General features: G+C 34.7%; 1 protein-coding gene and 1 long non-coding RNA gene across 3 annotated transcripts in view; one reads left to right on the top strand and one right to left on the bottom strand.

The window, feature by feature from the left end:
- Positions 1-26,844, top strand: part of LOC105221165 (division abnormally delayed protein) — a 301,758-nt gene that overhangs the window by 163,099 nt on the left and 111,815 nt on the right. The gene's annotated exons all lie outside the window — the stretch shown is intronic.
- LOC128921800 (uncharacterized) lies at positions 2,792-21,888 on the bottom strand. The gene is made up of 3 exons (XR_008471105.1): positions 21,858-21,888; positions 2,991-3,108; positions 2,792-2,928 (listed from the first exon to the last, which is right to left on the bottom strand). It is a non-coding gene; the product is annotated as an uncharacterized LOC128921800 (long non-coding RNA).

Genomic DNA, 26,844 nt, shown 5'->3' with positions numbered 1-26,844 from the left:
TTTTAAGCGACTTATGAATTCTTCATTTTGGTTTGCAATATATGTATACCCATTTTGTCTTATGAATTTTAGAACTTTTAAATTAGGTCTATAGTGAGTACGAAACTACTTATAAGTACTACTTTAAAGTACTCAATTTGTAAAAATCCTTTGAAAAAGCTCTCAAATACGAAACTGAGTAATCAATATAATCGTCTCCTAGTGTAGTCACTTGCTTGACTACTCACTAAGTTTCCTAAAATTCATATTTACCTCAAACACTCCTTCATGGCTATAATCTCAGCACTCTACCACCCACCAACTTTCAACTGAAATTTTATACGCTTTAGAAAGTTCTTTCAAATTTGTGTAAACAAAAACAATAACAACTTAAACAGCTGGTAAACAAAACTATTTTTTGAAAGACAATAAAATAACAAAATTGTGGAGAGTACACTTTTTTCAAACTTTTAGAACTAAATTTACGGAATTCTAACAGAAATAGAACGACAACATAGTAATAATGAAAGTGAGTGGTAGTGGAAGCTTAAGAAATGTGTTTATTGCTGTTTTGAAGATATATTAAGAAGAAATTAGTAAAAAAAATTATAATAATTTCATAATAGAATGTTAGAAGAAGCTAAAGACTCTTCGAAATTTCGGAAAAAGTGCTTAGACACCCTGAAGAGAGTAAAAAATTGAGTAAAACCTGTTAGAGAATCTGGGAAGAAGAGAACGAAAAAGCAATAAAATCGAGTAAATACAGTCTTGTAAAGATGTTTTGGATCTAAATAGAGTTCTCATAAAACCATAATAATTTTTTTTCTATTTCATAAAAAGGTGATGAATACTTAAGCCTCAGCCTCATGATGGTGGAAATATTGCTTATAATATCCCTTTAAAGTATTTGTAGGTAAACGAGTATTTATTCTCATCATTAGTTTAAACAATGGACTAATATCCAGACACCCTCACACACTCAAGCACAGAATTAATTTCCTGGCAAAGTGATTTTTCCATTCAATAAAAGTCTTAATCGCATTTCCTCAACAACAACAACAAATGCTTAAGCTGTCTAGGCTTCAATGATTTTCTCACACCCTCTAGTGGCTTAAAATCGGCAAAGGCTAAACACCAATGGATAATCATAGTTGAAACGCACTAATCAATGCAACTATAAGCAACATACCGATAGACAGATAATTTGAAACTGAGGTAAACGAGCTGCCTGAATGCATCGCTGTAAACTAGTATGAGTGTGCGTCACATCTTTGACAGGTACACTCGTGAGTCAGTGTACTTTGCTGCTCCGGGCTACTTGCTTGTGAGCGTGTATTTGTAGGTGTAAAGTAACTAAAGTGCGGCGATGCCATAATAATCGTGTGAAATGTGAAAGAATCTATTTAGTGAAAATGTTTGCGGGCATATTACAGTGCTTATATAAGTATACATACATCGCTGTATTTACTGAATGTTGAAGCAACAACAAAAACACCAATGACCACAGCAGGATGACCAAGCAAAAGATAAAGGTAGCACAGCAACAATGACGGCAACAACGACGGTAACAACAATAGAATATTTCGTGTGATTGTCTGCTCATACTATATGACCGTGTGCATGTTTATACTTGTGTACTTCCAGCCGAAAAAGTCAAATACGAGATATGCATTCTTTGTGCATTAGTAAACAACAGCAGCAAAAATATATGAGCTGAAATAAATAAAATGTTGCCGTCAGAAATGCCGCAGGTTGTTTGGCCGTTGCACAGTGAATCGAGGTGAATGGAATCACATTTTTTAAAGTAAATATATAGAAAAGTCATATACATAGTAGATCGTTCAGATAAATCACTGTATGATGGTGTAGCCAAAATTTTACATAAAAAATATTATGCAATATAATAATTATTTTCGATATATTAAAAAATAAATTAAAATAAATACTATCGAATCTATACCTATAATCGTGTTAGAAAACTATTTTCTATTTATATATATATTTTTTTTTAATTTTTGAGGCAAGAATAAAATATATTTATTATAAGTTTCAATGAAAAGAATTGTGATTACCAAAAAAATTAAAACTTTCTGGCGAATTTTTTAATTGATGTCAACCAATTTAATGGGTATGACAGTTCACTAATATTTATCAAATTTTTGGTTTTGCCAATTTAGTGCCATTGCTAACTATCCACTTTTACAACCAATTTGTATACACACAACCCACTATGCAACCCACCCCTACGCTGGTGGCTGTTCTTCGGCAGACACGTCATTAGTGCGCTCATACTTACTTGATGTTGGCTTTGGCTGCGTTCAATGGTGATGATTTTGTACATTTTCCACACTTAAATGAATTGACTGTTTGCCTTTGTTGTTTTCTTTTCGGGGTTTTGTTACAAGAAATCGGTATTTTCTACGTTCAACAAGAAAACGCTCTAACAAAGCCGCCGAGTAGTTTTCTGTGTATCAGAGTGCAATGTACTGGCGTTGGCTTGAAGATGCATTTCCACTTTTACCTTCAAATTGTAAAATTACTTCGGTACAACAACAACTTGCCACATATCGCCAATTGTAGGTATGTGTGTATGGGTCTTCCTGAGCATCATTGATAACCTTCGAAGGTTGTTGCCGCTGTGAAGCGCCTGCTTTTGGATTTCTTGTGATATTTTGTTGTAGTTGTTAATTTTTCGCTGTTTGATTGCTTTGGTAGTCAATTCTTTTTGAATTTACCGTTTAGCTTGTTACAAACCTCTATGACGGACCCGAGGGTCTTATGAGTGTAGTTGTATGTGTACATTACACTCTGCACTCATATTTTCCAACTCGATCGCATATCTGGATATACACATAGTATGTATGTACTATACATACAGCTAGTAATCATCATTGTCAGCGTCTTGTTCTGTGACTTTTCATTCTTCATTTCTGATGAAAACTAAATCACCTACAAATAGATAAATACATACATATTTAAGCGTATGTAAGCGTATGTGTATATATGTATACCTGTCGATCAGTGAATTTGTTGCTCATTTTCTATTTTCTTGGACATGATGGAAGTTTTCAACCGAAATGTAGCGCTTAAGAGCGATGACTGCTAATGCGTCAAGGTACTTCTTCATATCTAGACACACATATTTACACGAAAAATACACGCATTCAGCCATGAAAGTGTGTAAAAAATGGAAAACAAAAAAATTGTAGCCCGATATTGAACAGGTTCGAGGTGCCATTTGTTATAAATGAGTCCATGAATCATGTATTTCCGCTAGAAATTTGTATTTAATATTGTAAAAAACAAACATTGACACACACACACATACAGTTAAAACAAAGATATTTGTCGGCTATGATTAAGTGCAGAGATGAGGTACCGCAGAAGAGCAGCCGCTGTGGAGACTAGCTCACCTCATAACAAAAAGAACTTTGTGTACTTTTGTTGTTGTTTACTTTTTTTGACAACTATTTGGTCGATCTGTGGCGTGTGATAATGTAGCCCTTTCAATGAAAATCATTGAGGAATTCTGCTGGGTATGTGTGGATGTGTTGAAATATCGTTCAGCTAATTGCAGGCGTTAAGGCGCGACTATTAGATAATGTATAGCCAACAAAAAGCAAAATAACAACAAATAGTAGCTTATGTGCTTATTTGGCACTTGCACAAAGCACCGTTGACAATGATCTTCAAGTGGACGAAATTAGTTTCTGTTGTTATTTCTACGTGATTCCATCAATATTCAACACAAAGCTTTTCGGAAATTAATTGTATGTGCTTTAATTTGGACTTGCGTATTACCCCAAATTGCTTGCTTTTAATGTTAAATTAGATAGAGACACAATTTTTTTAAGAAAAAGGTGCGATGTCATGCAAATATGTTTTGAGCTTTTTCTCTAGAAACTCGTAATGCTTTCATAGTCGGCTTTGGGAGCTTTTTTGGATTCGGGATATACAATCTTACATAATTGTACATGTTTTCAAATGAAAAAATAGATAAAGGAAGTAGTACCTTTTAACAACCTTTAACCTTTTTTTCTTAGTTCAAAGGTCACAAAAATTAAAAAAGACACTGAGACCCTGTTGAACTCTCGCCGACTAGAAAATTTTTCCACAGTGCCTGGCGACTTTTTTCAACGTTTTACGAATGAAAATGATTTATTAGTAAGATTTTGCCAAATCTCTCGAAAAGATTAACCCGTAGAGGTTTAACTGAAGAATTTAGTTTATTCAACTTGATAGTTATGTACATACATATATACTACATAAGCTTACAGACAATCCATTACTTCATATGATCTTATATGTTCATTTGTTTATAAAATTTCGCAAATCCCAAGCAAATAATTAAATATTTACAAAACAGCTGCAGCGCTACTCAAATTCCGCCGTGCCAAAGTACCCCCGCTTCGTTTACCCATCAGACAGTTTTACTATTCAGCGAAATTTTTTGAAACAACAGCAAAGTCAATTACACTTAATGGGCGAATAAAATCAAATGAAATCGCTCAATCACAAAGTGCAATGCGCACAGGCAATAACAACAACACTAATATATTCAGTAAATATTTGGACAAATTGTAAGCAGACAAACAAATTACTAAATTTACATAGACATATATGTACATATATATACATTCTTATTCATAGTTATATTCTGAAGCAGTTTATAATTAAAAGAACGAGCTACAAAAACAAAAACAATGTCCACGCAATTGATTTTTGCCGTCCTACACAAACCCCTCGCTCTGTCTGTAGGGCGACGCAAATTAAGATTTCACACCATGGAAGCATAGTTATGAATGAGTGGCGACAGGGTCTTTTGATTCATTATCTCCACAGATCTGAACAAATTACACTGTCCAACAAATGAAGACTTTTTGAATGGAACAGAATAGCGACCCTATAATTCTGAAAGGGTATGTTGAGTAGATCATTTTTGTAGAACAAACTTATGGTCCAGCACGTCTGAGTTTTTTTTTACAGTGGGTCAAAGTTTTCATTTTTTGGTCGAAGGGAGCATTATACTATATGAAAAAAATGTTGTAAGTTAATGTCTGAGAGAATTTTTATGGTCAAAGTTGTATTGTGGAATTGTATCAGGATTATTTTTGTGGAAGATCTTAATCCTCTAACTGGTTTCTTTATGGGTCAATTTGACCTTTTTTTCGAGAAAATCAAAAAATATCCTTTAAAAAAGGACATTTAAGGATTAAAATATTCTACGAAAATTTTTGGCGGAAAATTTCAGTGGGGGTCACTAAAGACACCATTGTTGTAAATAAAGCTCTTTACGATTAATTGGCAAAATTACACGCTAACATATACAAAATAGGTGAAAACGTCGTCAAGTTCGGCCGGGCCATACACTGAGTTCTCGCGTCTAGACAGCTGTGACTTACAAATCGGGTGTGATAAAATTAAGCATAATTGACTTACTAAGCCGTACATATCGGGTGTGATTTTTATTAAAATTAATATAAAAAAAGAACTATTAAAGCTTAAATAAGCATGGCGGATACTGTTTGCAAATTAAGAGATTGGTTTTGTTTTATTTGTGGACATTTTACGCACCTTCAAAGCAGAAGAACGATATTCCTTACAATTGAAGAACCATATCTTCTTTTCTACAAAGGCGGTACTAAGGCGCTGCCTTTTTCTGCGCCTATTATATGGATTGAACCTGAAAATCACAAATCAGATACATGCTATTTCTGCGTAAATTACAAATTTGGTAGAAGCCAAAGGCACTACGCGATAATGACATACGAAGCAACAAATAATGTCATTTTACCAGAAGTGCGCTGTGAAGGTGTTCCGGTGCCTCAACCGCCTACACATACATATAAAATATATGTGCTTTCTTTGTAAATGGGATTCACGTGCTACCAGCAGCCTTTATCATATTAAATATTTCGAAGAACGTAAAGAAAATATTATTGGTGACTTAAATGTAATCCATGAATCTCTTGTCCCAAAAGAAAAGGTCATACTTCCACCGCTGCATATTAAGTTGGGCGTAGTGAAAAATTTTATTAAAAACTTAAATTCACAAGGATATGCTTTCAAACGCATGCAAACAATTTTCCCCAGATTATCTGCAGCAAAATTAAAAGAAGGTAAAATACGATTTTAAGAAATAATAATTATTTCATTTAATGTAAACTACCTTTTCTAGGAATGCTCGTTGGACCCGATATAAGAAAATATTACAAGATAAAGAATTTTATGGTCATCTGTCGGAAATGCAAAAGACAGCATTTGACTTTATGCAGCTGGTTATATATGAATTCCTTGGAAACTCAAAAGCACAAAACTATGCAGAAAATATTGAAAGCATGCTAATCGGTTTAAACAATATTGGCGTTAAGATGTCACTAAAGCTGCATTTTCTGCACTCTCATCTCAATTTTTTAAAAGAAAACCTTGGAGCGGTATCAGATAAACACGGTGAAATCAGGATATAAAGGTATTGGAAGAAAGATTCAAAGGGAAATCCCAAACTGTAATGCTTGCTGAATACGTATAGGGCTTGTACAGAAACCTTGACACCTCGGAACATTCACGTCAAGCTAAATACAGGAAAGCATATTAAGTTTAATCTTGAATCCATTGTCCTACTACTGCTGAAGCAAAAAAATAAATATGTACATATAATAAACTACTATTAAAACAAAATTATAATTTTTTTTATCAATCGTAAAGAGCTTTATTTACAACAATGGTGTCTTTGGTGACCCCCACTGAAATTTTCCGACAAACATTTTCGTAGAATATTTTAATCCTTAAATGTCCTTTTTTAAAGGATATTTTTTGATTCTCTCGAACAAAAGGTCAAATTGGCCCATAAAGAAACCGGTTAGAGGGCTAAGATCTGCCACAAAAATAATCCTCATACAATTCCACCATACAACTCTGGCCATAAGAATTCTCTAAGACATTAACTTACAACATTTTTTCATACAGTATAATGCTCCCTTCGACCAAAAAATGAAAACTTTGACCCACTGTAAAAAAAAAACTGAGACGTGCTGGACCATAAGTTTGTTCTACAAAAATGATCTACTCAACATACCCTTTCAGAATTATAGGGTCGCTATTCTGTTCCAAAAATGCTGTTGGACAGTGTTATTATTTTGTTGTACGAATCAATCACGATACTCGTACTCGATTACTTAATTAAACTCTGGCAAACGCAATGACGCATATTACTAGTATCCTCCTAGTGTGTTGTTGTAGTTTCGTCGTAACAAATTGAGGGCCATGACGAAAACGAAAATTGGTGCGATGAAGATATTTTGAAATTTCATTCATTTCAGTGGCGTTAATTCGAAAATATCTGCTTTAATTAAGATATTACATATTATAAGTGAACCGTGAAGAGGCTTCTGAGAAACTATTTTAATGAGATATTTGCAACTTAATTATGAAATGTATCTAATCTATTTCGGGGAATGTGTATACGGGTAATTAACGATAGTATGTAAACATTTTCTTTTAAATTTTTAACTTTTAGAATCGTAAATAGAGAAATCAAATTTTGAAGGTTAGGGGGGCAATCGAAACTAAATGTAATGAAAAAATCATCAATTCCGAAATTTCGGGACTACAGAGAAAAAATCCCGAAAACTACTTTTATGTTTAAATATATGAAAATACGTAGATATTTTTGTTATTAAATTAAATGATAATATAAATCCTGAATTTCCAACGAGCAGTCACATTCTGAACATTCCCTGTAAGAGCAGGGTTTAAATAAAATTTTAATTTACAGTTTCCTTGACTTCACTTACCACTGGAGAGTCATTAATATCAAATCTAATCATCACTTGCCAAGAGTGACGAACAAACAGTGCCTATTGGATATGCTTATTGCAAGCCAAAAGACCCAATATACGGTACCATCATCTGCTAATACTGTAATCAATTATCTAACCGAATTGTCTCAAACCAGAAGTCTCAATAGTTGACAATTAGCTCTCGTTAAGTCCAACCACTCAAGCCGCAAAGAATCATCACTTCTAGGGAAATGAAAATGAAATCAATTTCTGGCAATGTCGTTAAAACACAGAAACTCTCAATGATTGCTAAACTTATTGTCAAATATTAGATTGGCCACTTAAAACTTGTCAGCAGCAGTCCACGAGTCTGTAGAAAAGCAAATTCAACAACAATAACAATTACGAGTATGACAAAATATGTATAACAATATAAATCCACAATTTCAACGCCAACAACCCCACACTCGACAACAGCAAGCAAACTTAAACTCATCACAACAACAACATCAATCCCACAACTACATATATCTGTAGCAACAACATATTTCCAATTTCGGATGCAAATACCAAAGAAGCCTCTCGTACAGACTGAGTGTCGGCAAAAACGTCAGCAGCATTATTGTTGTGTTGTTGGAAAATCTATAGTTGTTGGGTGGGCGCTTGAGCAAGGACCGCGACAACATTCCAAATAAACGAGCAATTTCGACTGCTGTCAAGGTAGGGAGGTGGGTAGTGACGGCTAGAGCGAAGTGGGTCTGGGGTGGTTGACTTGTTATGTAAAGCGCCGTCGCTGCCAAAAACTAAACAACGGTTGCCTGTTTAACTAAACACTCAACAATAACAATGCTGAGTTGTTGGCGGAAGTCTGCGCTTGAGCCTCGAAGGAATGCTGAGCCACCGACCGATCGAGTTGCATGGCTGAAGGAAAAATGGCACGTTCTGGCACTGCCCCTTCCAAGTCAATCTTTTAAATTAAATTTGCATATTTTAAATGAGGCGCACACATACACATATGTATCAAATTATGAGAAGAACAGTTCCCCGTCTCCCCCCAACTCACCCGTTTCACCAACCACTCCCCCTTATGTTGCATCCAAATTTATGACATTCAGTTAATTGTTGCTGTTGTTGTTGGCGCGCAAATTAGTTACAACGGTTGTGGTGGTTGACTGTGTAACCAAAAATAACAAACAACATGCACCAGAATATTTAAACACCTTTGTTATTGTTTTTGTATTTTTTTTTTTCGTTTTGGCAAATGCGCTTACACCGAAACCAGCCAAACGCCACCACAGCTATTGCTGATGTTATTGTTACTTGTTGGGAAGCCTCGAAAGTTTTTGCCACAACAACGACTGCCACACAGACGCTGCAAGAAAACAGAAATAATTTCCCCTTACAATTGGAATTTGCCACTGTTGCAATAAATGTGTTGCATGCAATTTTGGTGGTTGTTGTTGCTAACTAACTGCAACACAATTAATGCTGGCGAATACGTTTGGGATTTACGGTAAATGCACGAGTAGTTGGTTTAACAATAATTGTGAGGTATTTCCGTTTTTTTCGGACAGAATATGCTTTCAATATTTCTGATATAGGCGATATATTGTTTAATTGAAAACTATAATTCCCAAAAAATATTGTAACTTCATTATCGGTGTTGCCACCTTTTTTTAGTCTTTAATTGATTTTATTTTTACTATTGCAACCGCGAAATCGTTATGAATTTTCATTAATTAAAATTTTGTATTTTCCACTTAACACCCCAAAAGCTAAAAGCCCACATTTCAAGCGCCGCTCGAGTCGTGTGCGCTAAGTGGATTTGCAAAAAGTTGCAATTAGTAAAAGTGGTTGTTGTTGATGTTGGATAAATTAGGGAAACTGGCAAAACTAGCAAATGTAAATGAGCACTTAAGGTAACAACAACAACTACAAGTGCTCGGTAAACAATAAAATATTTATAAGGAAAGGCAAAAACAAATAACGGAATTGTTGCGATATTTTACAATTACAATTTACCGTTACAATTAGTGAAATTAACTTTAGCGCTTTAGTGGTAATATTAACTAACGGTCTATATGTAAAGTAGTGATTATATACATCTACATAGTTGTTGTTGTAAATATGTATCTATGTATATTGTTAAATTTTGTAAATATTTGTTGGCCTTTTTTCCCTGTCCAATTGAAATTTATAGCCATTGTTAATCGCTTGTTAATTCAGCTAAAACAGATTGGATTTTAAGTTCAAACTAATTTACATAAATAATGTTTGTTGTTGTTTTTTTTTTACTGCTCGAATTGCGTTAGGCGTTTCATGCAGTGGTCAGCGGTTCTGATTTAAGCCATTCACAAGCATGAATAGTCAATAAGCAACAACAACAATAATCAGCAGCTGGCACTTCATTAGCGGTGTTTTAGCTTTTTTATCACTAATTAACCAAAAAATTATATTTTTTATGGAACTAATGCGCTGCAAGGGCAAATGGATTTCCCTTAATAAAAAATTTTAAATCAAAATATATGGCTGCCCAACAACAACAATAAATTGATTAATAAAAGCAGCAGAAGATTATAATGCTCATCTTAATACCAACAACAACAAAGCATAGCACCCACTAATGCAAATAAATAATAAAGCCACAACAACAATAAACGAAGTACAACAACATACGAAATTCAAACAATGAGAGGCGACCTGTTCGTCGATAGAGGGTGACACGCAGCCACAAGCACATAAACAAAACCATAACCACACATATAAATATTTCATATAATGATAGTATGTCTGTTTTTATGTGTGCGCTCCAACGTCTGACTGCCATAATCATATTTCAATGGATTAGCATAATTTTACGTAAAATTAATAATGAAAAGTGAGTGGCAGCAATAAATTCGTGGCGTATTGTATGTTGGCACTGTTGCCACAATCACAAAAACTCAACAACAACAACAAAATAATCTATGAAAAATTGCAAAACACAGGTTCCTTTGTACGAGTATAAAATACCTGTTTTAATGTTCGCATTAGTGCGTTGTAGGCGTTTCTTTGTCGCTGCACGAATACATACAAACTTATCATCAAATATTTACATATTTTTCTATATCGCATTTATTTAAATGACACAACTTCGCATTTAACATTTTGACACTTGAGCAAAGTGGTTTATAATGATAAAAAACTATCAGGTGTCAAATTTCTTTTGTAATTCTTCCTTTGTTAACACTATTCAATAAGTTAATGCCATAATTGATTGCGAATGGGTATTAACTAAAAAACTGGCTTCCAGTTATGTCGCATAGTGACACATACACATATATATTTTGGAACAATTTAGGTCAATTTTAACATTTCAGGATTCAAGATAAAATTTTTGGGATTTTTCAGTACCCATTTTTTCCAAGATAGCTAGATTTTCATTTAGTCAGTTTAAAAATTTCGAAATTTCGAAATTTAGGGATTTCAAAATAAAAAATTCGGAATCCTAAACATTTCTCGAAATTTTATAATAAAATTGTAAGTAAAGCATTACCGTAAGTCAATTTCGGTTTAAGTTATAAAAACAAAATCGGGGTCCCGAAATTTTATGGAGGCTTTTTAATAATTTGAAGGTTAAATAATCTCGAATATTATTAGTGCCGCAGGTTAAAGAAGACTTCTCGCACCATTGAGATGATTTAAGGCAGCACTGTAAACTCACTAAAGCTTTAAGCTCCCTAATAGCAACTTGAAATTCGCGACGTGGTGATATGTTTTAACTAAATTGTCGGTTCGGTATATAGAAGAAGTTCTTCTTAAATAAACTGGTTTTAATTGATAATCTTTATATAATCTCTTAGAATAAACTATTTTTATAAGCAAAGACTCTTTCATAGTGTTTATATCATAAACTCCTCACCAAACTCTCACCTATCCTGTTTTATATATAGTAGTATATCCGCAAATACATAAGTACAAAGCGTACGAATGTTGGTAGTTTTTCAAAATATCATGCAATCCTACGTAATCGAGCCTTCAACATCCATACCTTCTCTGCGCTGCCGCAATCGCTCTTCACCTTACTTCTCGTGTCGAGTGAGTACATTGGCCAGCGTACTCGAATGTGCCAACTGAAGCATACACATCACAGAGAAAATGCCGCCGATGCCGCCAAGAGGACTGCCTTCGATTGCCGGACTGTCGCGCATAGAAGGAAGCCTTCTCAACTGCCGTGCATAAACATTTGTATGTACTTGAATTGGGACTCACTAGCTCTCACTGGTCTTCAAGGCTGCTCTGCGTCGTCACTTGAACTTCAGAGGCAGCTAAACTTTGCGCGAACAACGCTGCAGTCCACAATCAGGCAATATTTAGGTACAAAACAATATCTGAATATATTTTTCCTTTAGCAAGTATTAATATACATACGTATATCCAACACTCATATCCCTAAGTATGTCCACTCGTTACTTGTGTTGTCTGCCATTCCGGCTCCCTTTAGCCTTTGGCTGCGCTCTGTCTCGCGATTGGATGCGAGCTTATAATGCAGTTTTTGTTGCACAATTTGCCAAATGCGACGGTTATTGTCATTACCTTCAAGATTCATCTCGTCGGACAGTTGTGCAACTTCAGAATTTTCGATTTTCGTGCGTTGCTACTTTTTCTTTTGTATCATTTAATATGCATTATTGTTTTTCTCCTCTCTCATTTCTTCACCGTTCGCTTTTATGCCTCTCAAATTCTTCATTGTTGTTATTATTATCGTTTTCTGAATTTGTTATGTGTTGCAACTCCTCTTAACTTAGTCAGCCTTGAAAAAGATTTGTACTTAGTCTCACGTGAAAGAGGCTGTTTCTTCAAAGAATTCTACGAAAATATTTGAACAACTTGAAAAAAGCCGACGTAAACGAAAGAGCGCTGCACAGTAAAGCTAAACACAAGTATATCTGAGTATATATGCTTATATTTTGATAAAAAAAATCAGTTACAACAACAGCAAGGCTAAAGAACGAAGCAACAAAATTATAAAAACAATATAAACAACAAAAACAAAAAGGAACCAAAAACGGGTAACATTAAACTTCTCAAACAGTCGGCTGCGAGTATCAAAGGGCAACAACGCGGCTCAAAAAGTAAAAAGAAAAATGTAAAATAACAACAAAAACAAAAAATATATATTCATAATGCAAGCAACAGTTTATAAGGCAGGAAGCAGTGGAAGAAGTAACCAACTCAGCCGAGCAGCAGTCAACATTGTCCACAGTGAGAGGCAAAAGTCAAGTTAAGAATACGAAACCGGTTCCACAAACATGATGGCATACACAAACTTCCTTATATATAGTCATATGTTTGTAAATATATACTTATGTATATAGTTTGGTATATATATACCTTAAATACATATGTATTGCGCACGCTTTGAGCCTGAGCAGCGCCTGTGGCGTCGTGGTACTACCCCCACTGGCATTCCGACGTGTCCGCGCCCAACAACACATCCGCAGCAGAAGAGATGAGGCAGCACAATGTAAAAGACTTGCCAAACATGAAGCCAAACCAAACTTGAACTCGAAATCACAAGAATTGCATAAATATGTCTGTATGTCTTCAATATGTAGCAAGATGTGAAGACAAGTTGGAAGCACCGCGAATCATTCATAAAAAACGAAACGACAACTCGCCGGCTATGAAGGCTTATCGCGCTACATTTCATGGCTTTATATACACACTTAAATATATATTTAATTTTTGCACTATTTTCGCAGGCAGCAATTCTCTGCTTAATTAATTTAAATCAACGCGTCACACGAACGTGCGAACTTACATCGCTGGCGCCTGAAGGAACTCTGGAGCTGGAGCAGCTTCTCTAATAGATAATCGTCCGGTCGCGTTTTGACGATTGCTCAAATAGACAAATCTATGTATAATATATACAAAAGTATATATTTGTATGAGTACGCTTTTTATCACGCCATGTAGTGCCGGAACTCGGTGATCTCGCTAATCTGCGAGAGTTGACTGACTTGACTGACTAATAATGCCGCTGCTAAGAGCTAAGCTATTGACCTGCTGTTGTCAGTCATTCATCAATTGACGAACATTCATACATATACAGGCATTTTTATTAATGCTTTAAAATATATACATGAGTCTGTATGTACATATGTTCGTTTCATATAAATTACTCGCTTTTTGCAAACTAACTAGTGTAAGCTTCTTCACATGTGGTAATTAGCACCGGTTGTTATTTACAATAACAACTATAATATGTAGACATTAAATATTTTATATATCTGGTTGAAAGAAGTTAGAGTTGTAAGAAAAACAATAACAACTAACACTCATATGTTGTTGCTTTTTATACATTATTCACCGCTCAGATGATCGCACTGATTTGCCATTGCCTCTTTGCCGCATTTCGCGAAGTGGCAGCGCTATAATTAAGGCAACCTTCAACTTCAACGCTTTTGGGTACTGTATTACTTATGCGGAATGGTCATAGTTAGTAGTTGGTAGTTAGCAAGTACTTCGAAAAATACACTTATGGTACCCAGCAAATCAGATAGGTTCCAAGAAGATCTTTTGGTATTCGACTAAATGAATTAACCGGTTAGGGCATTATTCGAATAATAAAATTCGGTTTGCAGACCAAACAATTTTCATTTATTCAAATACTCGCAGCAGAACAACTATTCGAATAGTCTTAATCGGTTAATATTCATACGAACGGTTAGAAACCGGATATTCAAATAATCGATTTTCGGTTATTCGAATAATTTTAAGAGCCCTAGTTCTTAGTTCAATATTATACAAAATTAGTATGACAGCTAATATGATTCTCTACTTATATCTAAACTATTATTATTTATTCAGAAATTACATTTATGTGCTACAAATTTAATTATGCTCATCACTAATTGAAATTTTTCCACTTCTCTCTTTCCAGGTAAGCTCTCAGATATGTTAACAATAATGGTTAATGATAAAAAATAAAATCTTGTAAGTTAATGATAAATTATTGATTTATATATTTATTATTCCGAAGGAACGTCATTGATGTAACAAATGTGGTCCAAATCGGTCGAATAGAGTTTGATATATGATTTTTTACCTGAGGCGATTCGTGTAACAGTTTTGTCATTTAAGGACATTGTCTGCAGATTAAAGCTTATCTTTTTCTGAATATTCCATATCATAACACATAGTAAAAACGCAATAAGCGATCGCTCCGAGATCTCTGTTTTGCTTATTGGGTGATCTTTGCTCCGGTGTAAGCTACTTAATTGCTATAAAATTATAAGTGACTTAATCCAAGACTTGGTAGTGCAATTCCTTGACCAATATGCTTTATTCTACACATAACGTAACATAACATAGGATAACATAACTCAACATAACTACGTATGAACATAAAGCAAGGCTGTAGAAAACAAAATACATATATTCATAAAGGCACTGGGCGTGAACGACATAAATCGTCATGACTTCTCTGCCTCGAATATGCTGCATAATCACTTAAACAAACACATATAACACAACATAAGTTGTAAATATTTGAATGTTGAAGCTAAAACACATGTAGGTATGTTTTCTAAAGTCAAGCGAACAAATTTCAGCAAGTGGAAAATTGAATGCCCAAGCTAGCAATAAAGTTCAGGTGAATTAAATTTTTTACCTCCCCGTCTGATTTATGAGCGCAACCAGCGCCGGTGTGTGTCTTTCCACCAGCTTCAGTTTTGGTTTGGTTTGGTAAAGCAACAGGCGTCCTAAGTATGGCCATATTGTGAGTAGACTCATATTTGTAGATCTGCATGAAGTTTATAACTTGCAACACACACACACATACATGTTGTAAGAAATTTATGGTTCACAAATGTGAATTAATTGGTTGTTGGTTTTAGGTATTTATATACAGATATCTAAATCATTGAATTATGTGGTTTAGAAAATGTTGGCTGGTGATAAAATTAATTTATCAACAATGATTTGGCTCAAAAAAAATTGAATTGGGATTAGAAAGTGGTTTTTATTTTTAGGAGCAGAGTTTTTAATGTCGTTGCTGTGTGTCTCATATGAAAAAACATAAATCATAGAAAAAGGAGAAATAATATGCAAGACTCGGAGATAGCATACATTTTCTATATTGCATATATTTTCCAGTACATGGACACATATTCGATTTCTTACATTATTCGTAACATGCAAGAAACCCATTCGTGCACAAACTATAAGCGCGTTATTACCTTATTCGGGTTTCCTTATGCATGAATTGTAGTATAAATGCATATCCTTTTTTATATATCTCACTTGCATTGCTTTTTTATCTATATTTTCCACTTTTACTCCTCTAAAGCTGCAGCACCAGAAGACTCCCAACAACCACAGGGATACGCAAGCATTTATTTGTTAATGTATTTTGTGAAAATATAGCTCAGCTGCTCCGTAGGCGTGTCTAGATTTTCAGCAAAATCCCTTTTCCTGCTCATGGATTTCATGATTATTTCGTTGCATACTTTTTAGCACAGCTGAATTTTTAGCTCGAAATGTCTGCAAATGGCTTAGTTAGCGCTATATTTTTTTGAAAATTCACAAAAATGTGCGAAATATAAGTGAGAATAACGGCAAAAAGTCGCACTTATTTGTACAGCAGCTTAGCTGAGTAGAAGCGGCTTAAAGTGGGTAGAATTCACATAACAAGGTACAGTTGCAAGTGGGCTGTGCACTTCACTGAACTAAGGAGGGTAACGAATATAAAAAAGTAAAGAAATAAAAAAGTGCAGATTGTTTAAGCTGTAAATATATATAAATCTCCTCTCAATAACGTCTTTATGATTTAAGAATCGAAATATCTAAACAGGTTTAAATGTTTTTGCAATGGATACATCGATAAATTATTACGCACACTTTTTGAAACATTCAAAATCCAAGATTTTTCTCATTAATATTTTAGAAATCTCCAAAAGAAAACTTGTATGTGAGGATACTAAACGCATTCGACCAACTGACTGGATTTTGTATTTGGGCTCCCTTCATTTTTTTTTAAAGGCGCTCATTCCTCAAAAGACAATACCTAACTTTCTAGTGTACTTTTCATATGGAATAGCTTAAACCCCCCACCTGTTATAAAAAAATCCATTTTTTAGCAACTCTTGTTCTAATTAATTATATTTCTCATCAACTATGGCGCTTAAGCTTCTTTATTTAATTCTATCTCATGCACAGAGTGCCCTCAGCGTTTGAAATATGAAACAATTACTTTCATGTTTCACGGCATTTCTCAGCACCATCTGTCATTGCACCAAACCATTAATTTATCATAATTAAAATTTTAATTTAATTGTAAAACAAATTAATTGCATTCAATTAGAGAGCACATATCCAACACGTTCGGCACGCAATTGTGTTAATTTGACTTTTTTCCACGCAAAACTCCCACACATTTCACCATTTTAGCTTTGTCTAATAACTCGCAGTCACTTCCTCGGCAATTATCCGGCGAAGCAACTAATATTAGGCGCTCTAACAGCTCTACGTATATACCCGACCGCGCATTCCGAGACACACTGTTTTCTCGTGCTTCGCGCACTTGTTGAATCTTCGTTTCTGCGCAGACAGTAATTTACCTTACTTTATGCTCTCGCTTCCTGTGTCTTTTCCTCCTCAGGCTTACCTAGCACCCATCAAGTCAACGCTTACGGTTCTATCTAGCTATCATCCGTGTTCCGTGGAAGAATTGTTCAACGGCATTTCTGAATTCGCCCGCTCCAATGTGCTGTTGATTTTAATTGCTGCCACATTATGCCGCAAATTGTGGTAAAGTGTGTAAGCCACAATGAAATTGCAACAACTCAACTTTATTTTTATGCTTTTCTTTGTTCTCTGTATTCCACATTCTTTTGTTGTTTTTGTAAATTTTTTTTTTACATTTAATGACCACTTTGCCACTGTCGGTCAGTGCCTCGTTACGCCAAAGCAATTAATACACATGTTGACTCGGTTAAGTCGTCGCGCACCTATCAACTCAAGTCTAATATTGGCGTCGGCTACCCCGCTCTCTTAATGCATATATGCCTTCTTTGCTCTTTGTGAGCGCTGCGTGCTACGTTGATAAATTAGTTACGGAAATATTTGTCTGCATTAATAAAATATGTGTTGGCTGAAGCATAATTTGTAGCACAAAGGTACTTGCCACATTTTGCCATTTGACTTCTCAACCTTTCTCGCTCACTCAAAAACGTATTCGCTCAGACACATTTATAGACAGTTATATATATGTATATATGGATTGTTGGTATGGCATGTCTAATCCGCTGCTGCACACACACATCTTTCTTCCCTAATTGTGGTAATTAAGGAAATCCGACGTTGTGTGCGTGCAAATTTACAGGTGTAGATGATATACATATAAGTATGCATGTATTATGTGAGTCAGATCCTTATTCAACTGTTTTATGTGGCTTTATGGACAGTTCTGATTTATATGCCAATCAATTCAGTATACTTAATATAATGAGAAAGCAAAGTATCCGAACCAAATACCAATGAGATCATTAAAGGAGCACAAAGAGGCTTTCATGTAAAACTGATAAGAGAGCTGAGCATTTACTTGGTAACTTCTGAATGAACTTTCGACTATGAGCTTTTTCAATCTTAGCACTCCACATTAAATTATAATTAGCTAAACGTAATTAACTACACGTCCTTCGAGTACAATACTAGTCATCCGAACTAAAAAGTCATGAGTTCAATTCACAATTATATTAAACGATTCAGATCCAAATAATTTTCTCTCTAAAATAATAACATGAACAGAAACCTTCTCTTTAAATATATACCGTTTTCAAAACTAAAGTATTTTAGAAGCGTTTAGAGGAGAAGTGCTAGGTCCTTGAAAAGCTCAATGAAAACAATCAAAACAATGACATTAACATTTTTAAAATATTTATAAGAGTTTGTAGCAGTAAAGTGCGCACTTTCTTAATCTTTAGAGAAATTATTTGCTCCTCAGCATAAAAAGAGACATTCCAACACACATATAAGCGAACGAGACCAGTTGGATAGTCCGTCGAAGTACAATCATCCAAAGGCCAAATAACAAAACAGGAAGCAAGATGATAATAAGGATAAACAGCACTAAAAATCAATAAGGCTTACAAAAAACCGGCAACAACAACACACAAAATACTTCCGAATTGAAAGAATTTGGTAACCGAGCCAGCCAGACTACGGTGAGACAACAACAAATGCGCTGATGAGCGAAGCCGAGACGCACACAGAAGAACACTTTGAAGCTGTGATTTATTTATTATATTGCCAGCAACAAAAGCAAAAAGGCCGCTTGTAGACACCATAAGCGCCGCAGCAATAAAAACAAAACAACAACAATAATGTGATTTGCAGCATCCACGCTAGTAGCAGGAACAACAAAAACAACAACAAATCGTTCTAACATTGTCACGACAAATGCTGTTATAACAAGCCGAAGTGGATTATATTGTCGTTGAGTGGCGCGTGGCGACAGCGACGACCCTGTGGCCCTACTCACTACCCACTGCTACAGCAGAGACCTCCCTTTTGCAACGTGTGCGTTGCGGAAGTGTGCAATGAATGAATATTAAAATAAAATAACAACAAACCATTTGTGGAATATAAAACAAAACGTTAAAGTCGATTTAACACCCAAAATATATACACAGATCAATGAATATACAACAACAATAGCAATAATAACAAATTAGGCTACTGTACAAATGTCAAAAGCATCAAAAACAAAAAAATCGATATTACAGCATCGAAATGTTAACAACAATAGAAAGTTAACTGTTACCGACAAATGAAGTGTCCGCTGAGGTGCAAAATGGCTGAGGGGTGTGATGGAGTTGAATATATATGAATGAATGGTTGTAGTTGGGCTACTCAACCAATCAACCGAGTCGGGGCTTTGTTAATTACACTGATTGTATGATTTTGACATGATTGGGGACATTCACACTTTTTGTGGATACTTTTGTGTCGTTTTCCGAAAACTTTATTTCATTTCATTTCATTTTGTTTTGTTATGGAAAATTTGTTGCTGTCAGTTGAGTGTTGCTGAGGTCGCGATTTGACAAGGGGTACGTTTCAGGAGATGTGGGTATGAAATGGGTTAACTGGCGTGGTGAAAAAAGGGAGCATTTTTGAATAATAAAGTATGTGATTGCATAAAATATATTATATATGCAAAGATATGTGATAATATAGATAAGCCACTTTGGTAGCTTGTAAAAAAACTTTCCGTATACTTGATTTGAGGTTACGTGAGACATTCATTGTGTGAAAGCAAAACATAGCATCCAATAAAATAATTCTTCATATAATTTCTCTTATATTTTACCATTACTTAAATGAATTTCAAGCTTCTTGGAAGCATTTTTAGTGTCTCATAAATTCACATTTGTCCGCCTACTAATTTAACTCAATTGTTTTTGATGAAATATTGATCAAATTTCGTCTTAACTGCTAATTAGTTCAACAAGAAGATGAAAAATAAGAAGAAAAACTCTGTTAATTTGCCAAGCATTCATCAATTATGCCAGAAAAATAACAATCAAACTCATAAATAACTTAATCAAGAGTTTGAAATCAAAAATTTCTGAATAAAAATTTATTTTTGAAGAAGAACAAAATAATTGCATATTGCAGCGATTATTCACAGAAAATCAAAATGAAGTTTATTTAAAAAATATGAATTTTCTTTCTTTCAATTTTCGTTTATCATTTTTCTTCGTGTTTGATTTTTATTCGATATATGTACATATTTGAATTTAAGAGTAACATTGAAACAAATTAACTTTCGGTGGCCGTCAGAGCAGCTCTATTTCAGTATATCAGTTCAAGTATTTTATGTGAGTTGTTTGTTCCATTTGTTACTTTTCAACACGCTATTTTTTAGCTCTCTTGGAAGCTATGTATGAAAATGCAAAAAGCAACAACAATGTTATCCTGTTGGAGTTTATATATCTCTTATGCAAGTTGAAACGATTCATACCAGATGAGTGTTCAAATCACTACGTTTCAAGATAGAGATACTTTGAACTTACTAGCACAAAAACTGAATTCCATATTAAATGAAAACGAAGCTTCGAAATATTCAACCACATCAACGTACTCCCTACTTAAAACACACTTAAGTCACTAATTTACTCACTCTTACACTCATATTACCTTTCATAGTGGCGTTTATTTTTCGTGCTATTGAAGTTGTAGTTGTGAGACCTTCAAATCTGTCGCTTTTAGAATTTTTCTCTCTACAAACTTAGTTAAATACTAAAATAAATTAAGCAAAATTTAAAGTTTATAGTCTTTAGCGTGGCGAAGTCGTGAAAGAATTCAAGCGCAGTGTTTTTTTTGTATTTGTGCGACGCGCTTTGACGCAACTTTGGGTTCATCTACAATGTTGCATCTTAATTACAGAATGTGCGGTAATTAGTGTTTCGACGAAGCAGCGCGACATAGTTTTGACTGCCCAAGTGCCTAAGCAAACAGGCACCCAAATGTGCAAGCACGAACCCACGACGCCAATCTGTGTTGCGCTTCTCACCCTTGCCACACCGCCTGCCACATTCATTCTTGCAACAAAACATCAGCGACACACACCGAAGCAGGATATGAGCGAGAGTGGTTTCTTGTACGTTGTTGTTAACAACAATTGTCACCTTGAAGTCATCACAGTCTCTGTTGTTGTTTTTGCTGTTGCCTTCTATGGCGGCACTTTTAAACTACAGTGTTTATGTGTGTGAGTGCTGCTTGTAAGCCGACTTTGCTTCAGTTACATTGACTACGCTCCACTGCAGTTGACTTGTCCGAGCGCGTAGTTGCTTTAGTAGCGCCCTGGCGGAATTGCCGACCGACCAGTTGCTATTTGACTTCTTTACGAGCTGTCACTTGCACCTTTTCATTTTCATTCTTTCCAACGCTTTTATTATCCGCTGTGTGTGAATGTGTGTGTGCACTGCTTTGATCGTTGCTTGGCTGATTGGTCAGTTTACAAGTCGCTGTGCGTCGAGAAATTGCGAATTCTTGCAGCGCGCCCATACCAACAGTCTAATAGTTACAAACCAACATTTTTACAAATATACTTACATACATTTGGACTCTCACTAAACGGCGTAAATGTGCAACAAGTTGCCGCATGCGATGCCGGAAGCGTGGGAGCTGTCTCAGCGCTCTCACAGCAGTGACAGCTTAACGGCTAATCACTCTGACACAGCGTGAATGTGCAGAATCGCGATTGTCAATCAACGTGATTTTGCAATGGCGATTAACTCCTTAATTGTCGGTAATACACGTTTGCGGCGGTAAATCAGTGTTAAGTGGCCTTTTTGTTTTAGCAACGTACTGAAAAGTGTTTTTATTACCAAGGCGTGAATAGGTTAAGGCAGAATAATTTACCATTAATTTTATAGCTAAAACTAAAGACAATAAAATAACATTCCTAAAGATCGATGTCGTTCGGTAAATCAAAAGCTCACGACAAAAGCTGCCAGGGAGCTTTCATGATGTGAAAGCTCAATTGAAACACAGCTTATCGCCTACGATGCTGTATATTCTAGAGAAGACATTAATCTTAGTGTCCGACAAAAGCATCCACGGAGCTTTCATTGTGTGAAAGCTCTTTTTTAAGCAAAATTAATTGAGGTCTATGTCGAGATAAAATTGTTAAAATTAGTTAGTTGAATATAGTGGGTATATGTGGTTAAAAATAAAGATACATATTTAAATTAATAATACTAGTAATTAAATATAATAGTTTTTACCATAAGTACTTAATCAATTCGTCTAGCTTTCCCTAACAATCCGATAATGTATTCATTCAACATCTCCTTTCACTCTCGCATTCTCAATAAGCAATAAAATTTGAGCATTTGCATAAATACATACATACAATAATACATTTATTTCTACAGCACTTTGTGTCTGCCACACAATGCACACCCAATACATGCACTGCAATACATTTGTATATTTAAAATATTCATTACTCCGCATTACTTAATCAATAGAATTGATTCTCTGTGGGTTTTATTTGATTTCTATGTGCCGTTAAGTAACAAATTGCATATAAATTTTACACCAACAAATATCTTTATTTGCAAATCAAAAGTCAATATCAATAGCAATTGTCAATAAGTTTATGCAAATTGTTTGCGCCACAAATTGTCATACGCCTATAATATTCCCACACATAGAATCACATAGTATATGTACGACATATTAGCATTAAAAGTCATTTATTGTTGTTCATATATATTTTTATCTACATATTTTATATTACAAAACGCTGCATAACGGAATTACAAGGATGGCTAATAATGCAGAGCGACCGTCTCAGCCGTTGAGTTGGTTATGAAGAAAAATTTTTCTCAACACACCCTCCGTCAAGGTTTACAGCGGAAATGTGTCTAGTAAAATTTGTTGCCCAAAGTTTAAATTGCCTGGTAAAGCGATTCTAATTCAATTATGTTATGTACAATCTGTATGTATGTATATTCCTAAGGATTTTCACATATTTTATGGCTTTAACTGCTTACAAATTTCGGTATCTGTGAGAATTTTCTTTTATATATATATATACTTCTGTATGGCAAATTTGTCTAGTAAACGTTACTAGACTGAAATAAAGTGTTGGCTTTTACTGAACATTACTAAGTATATCATACTGAACGTCCTGATAAACTTTGTGCTGTCATTTTAGATCTTTTATGTGAATCCTTCTGATATTTTAATAGTAATTCTTCTAAGACGGACTGAATCGATGACCTTCAAAATTTGTCAAGTTGCTCATGAAATGCAAATAATTTAACAAACTCGACTTTATTTTATAGGTATGAACCCCAACATATAATCATCCTTATATAATAGAAAATTTAAAATAAAAAGTAATTTATTGAATTAAAATGCATAAGATCTTTTTATGATTTTTTATAACCCCTTCTATTAATTTTCATTTCAGGTAAGCTTTCTTCTTGACTCTATTGTCTATGCTATTGTAAAATATGATATGTTCTCACATATACAATCTTCGGGTGAGTAAAATTTCTAATTTCCAATTTCGAATAAAAATAATCCGGTTCCGACAAGTACATAAAAATAGAAGATGTATAGTATATTATTTTTAATAAAGACTCATTTGCGACTCAATACAGAGAAATTGTGCACATAAATTCTTTAAATAATTCGCACAAAAACAAAGAGACATTTGTTGACAGCAAAAGCTTTTGTTGACTTCGAATTTTCGAAGATGTAATGACAGCGCGTTGTTGTTCGGGATTTATGCGAATTTAAATAATGAATAAATGAGTTCATCATCAGAGCTTAAAATGATTATGCACTTAAACTATTTGTGAATATATTATGAAAATACGCACAAAAACTTAAAGAAAGAATTTGAAGTGGAATAACCCCTAAACTGAAACTGAACAACTTTTATGGTTAGCACCCAGCTAAAGTGAAAGCTTTTATTGCACAATACATGAAATTAAATTTTATTAAAAAATAATTAATTTATCAGCACTTTAATCTGAAATGTGTTTTACATTTTCGAATATCCGCTGTCACCCGAATAATACTTTGCTACAAATTGCTGGCGAATGCCAATTGAAAATTATATTTCGACGGTATTTTTGTAGCAATCTGTAGTAATATACGCAAAACAACAATAAACGAGTGCAAGGGGCGAGCAGACATGAGAAATAAAAAGATAAATACAACTTTTAAAGTTAAATGAAGCATAAACGATTTACAAGTTACAGATTTAAAGAGTAAGATTGAGATTTTTTATATGGATAAGTATAATTGCGCAGGATGTAGGGAGCTTTTCATGAAATTGCGATGACCTAATGCGACAAAATTTTATATATGTGGAATTTTGAGTGATATAAATGAGCTACTATTTTTATACTTTTCAGTTCATAGCTTAGTTCATAGCAGAGCTCTTTTTCCTAGTGTAAATAACTTCAAGAGCTTTCACAATAATTAAAGCTTTCGCAATAATGAAAGCTCTCACATTAATAATATTCAAAAACGGTATTAAACAAAATTTCATCAAATAATTACTTAACTGAGATTTGAATCAACTACCTACCCAATATTGCTCAAAAACCCGTCGTTTCATTTTATCACATTCATTTATATATTCGGTGCATTAGCATATTAAGTTATTTATCCAACTTCACATTGTGCACTTGTCTCGATTACATTTCAATACGAATAGCGATTACAGTTATTAAATTAATACATGCGTTAAAAATTACAAAATAACTTATTTGCAAATATTAGTTATGTGAATTTGTTGTAAAATGTCAATAAACAACACAATGGAATTACATTAATCAATTTCAGGCAACACAAGTTCAACAACAGCAAAAATAATGCATTGAATATAATAATTTTCAGCATATTTGAAGAGCACTAATACATTTGCAAAATGACTTGTGGTTTATTCATGGGATTTCAGATAGGTTATGTGCTCCGCTGTTATGTTTGAGGGGTGTAATTGAGAAGTAATGTATGATCTTAAAACTTTTGCAGACGACTGACTTGTTTCAGTAAATCAATGAGTATCCTGTAAGGATACTTCAGCCTTTTGAAGTAAGTCTAGATCTTCAGAATTGGTCTCTAATTGACAAATATGAATTGGAGAAGCACTTTAACCTCTTTTATGAGGTCCGTAATCAATTTACATTTGCAGCTGCTTCATAATGTACCCTAGATCACATAATGCTGAAAATTGTTATGTTTTCACGAAGTATGCCAATGGAGACTCTAATTTATCCGGAGCTTGTATATTACTTGGAACTCTCATACCGTTCTGTAGTAAATCAGAGGACCTTGCTGCATCTTTAGGATTCTCATCGAAGCACTTCTGGTACCTCAAGTACCATTCTTTATATGAAAGCGGGAGTGCTGGTAATTTATGTCGTATGAGTTATCGTTACTCCATAGCATGAATCAGATGTGCCGGCCGCAATTAACACACATTCACGTAGCGGCGCAGTTGCCACATGTCACATGACACATGAGTGCAGATGAATGGAAAAGTGCGTGTTCGTGGTAGTATATATGTTGGTGTGTGTTCAAAAACTAATTTTCAGTGCTTAACTTAGTTTATAAACATTTTTGAATATGATAACAAACTATTTTTGCATATTTCTGCTCACTCGCCACACGCTATTCACTCGAACTTCACGTAATTCGGCTTAAATGTGGTTGAGCGTTGGCAAAAGTGCACTTTGCTCATAAAGTTAGTTAGCCATGAATTTTCATTTATTTGGCTCGCTCTCTGCCAGTAAGCTGCAGTCAGTCAGCCGTCCTGCAAATGCCATTGATTTGATTATGGTCAATTTGCCAAAAAGTTCACAACTCACAAACACACATGAGCACATTATTGCTCTCTCTCGATGTAATTATTTGCCCAGCTGCAATTTGGCAGTGCCTAAAAGCGAGAAATCACTGCAAAGTGCTTAAAAACTTTGAGCATTTTAATCTGCTTAGTGATGACTCTAGTTTATGGTTTATATGTGTCGCTAAAATTGTGAAAAGTTAAAGAGAGCAAAGAGGGCCAACATGTCGTATGAGTTATCTGCTTCATCCTTCGTGATTTAACTTTTGCATTAAAAGACTTTGAAAGTGTCTTAAGTTGCGACTTTCGCATTTAACTTGTAACCTTTATTCGGTTAACCCGCTGTTATTGCCTTTGCTCTCCGTTTGCTCTTCTTTCAATTCATTTTTATTTTTTTTTCTACGGCAATTGCTTGCTTTTTAGCAAACGCTTCATCACTTGACTTTGACCTTCGCACATGCCTCTGAGGAAGGCAAAATGCTCTCAACCGCTGCTGATGCCTTTGGCTTATTTGCATCCGCATTTTATAAGCTTTATCCACTATTTGCTTTTGTTTGTGTGGCACGTTACTCACACAAAAGACAAACTCACCTGCATTGTAAACATGCAATGATATAGCGAATACCCCCAGCCACACCGAAACATATGCGATATTGTGTGCCAAAAGAAAATTATGTGGCAAACAAAGCTATTCATGCCACAAACTGCAAGTGGCTGCTCTTATGCAGA

Source organism: Zeugodacus cucurbitae, chromosome 4, assembly GCF_028554725.1.
Source record: "Zeugodacus cucurbitae isolate PBARC_wt_2022May chromosome 4, idZeuCucr1.2, whole genome shotgun sequence".
Classification (NCBI taxonomy): Eukaryota; Metazoa; Arthropoda; class Insecta; order Diptera; family Tephritidae; genus Zeugodacus; species Zeugodacus cucurbitae.
Note: the sequence above shows the minus strand (reverse complement) of the source record. Positions and strands in the feature narration are given on the sequence as shown.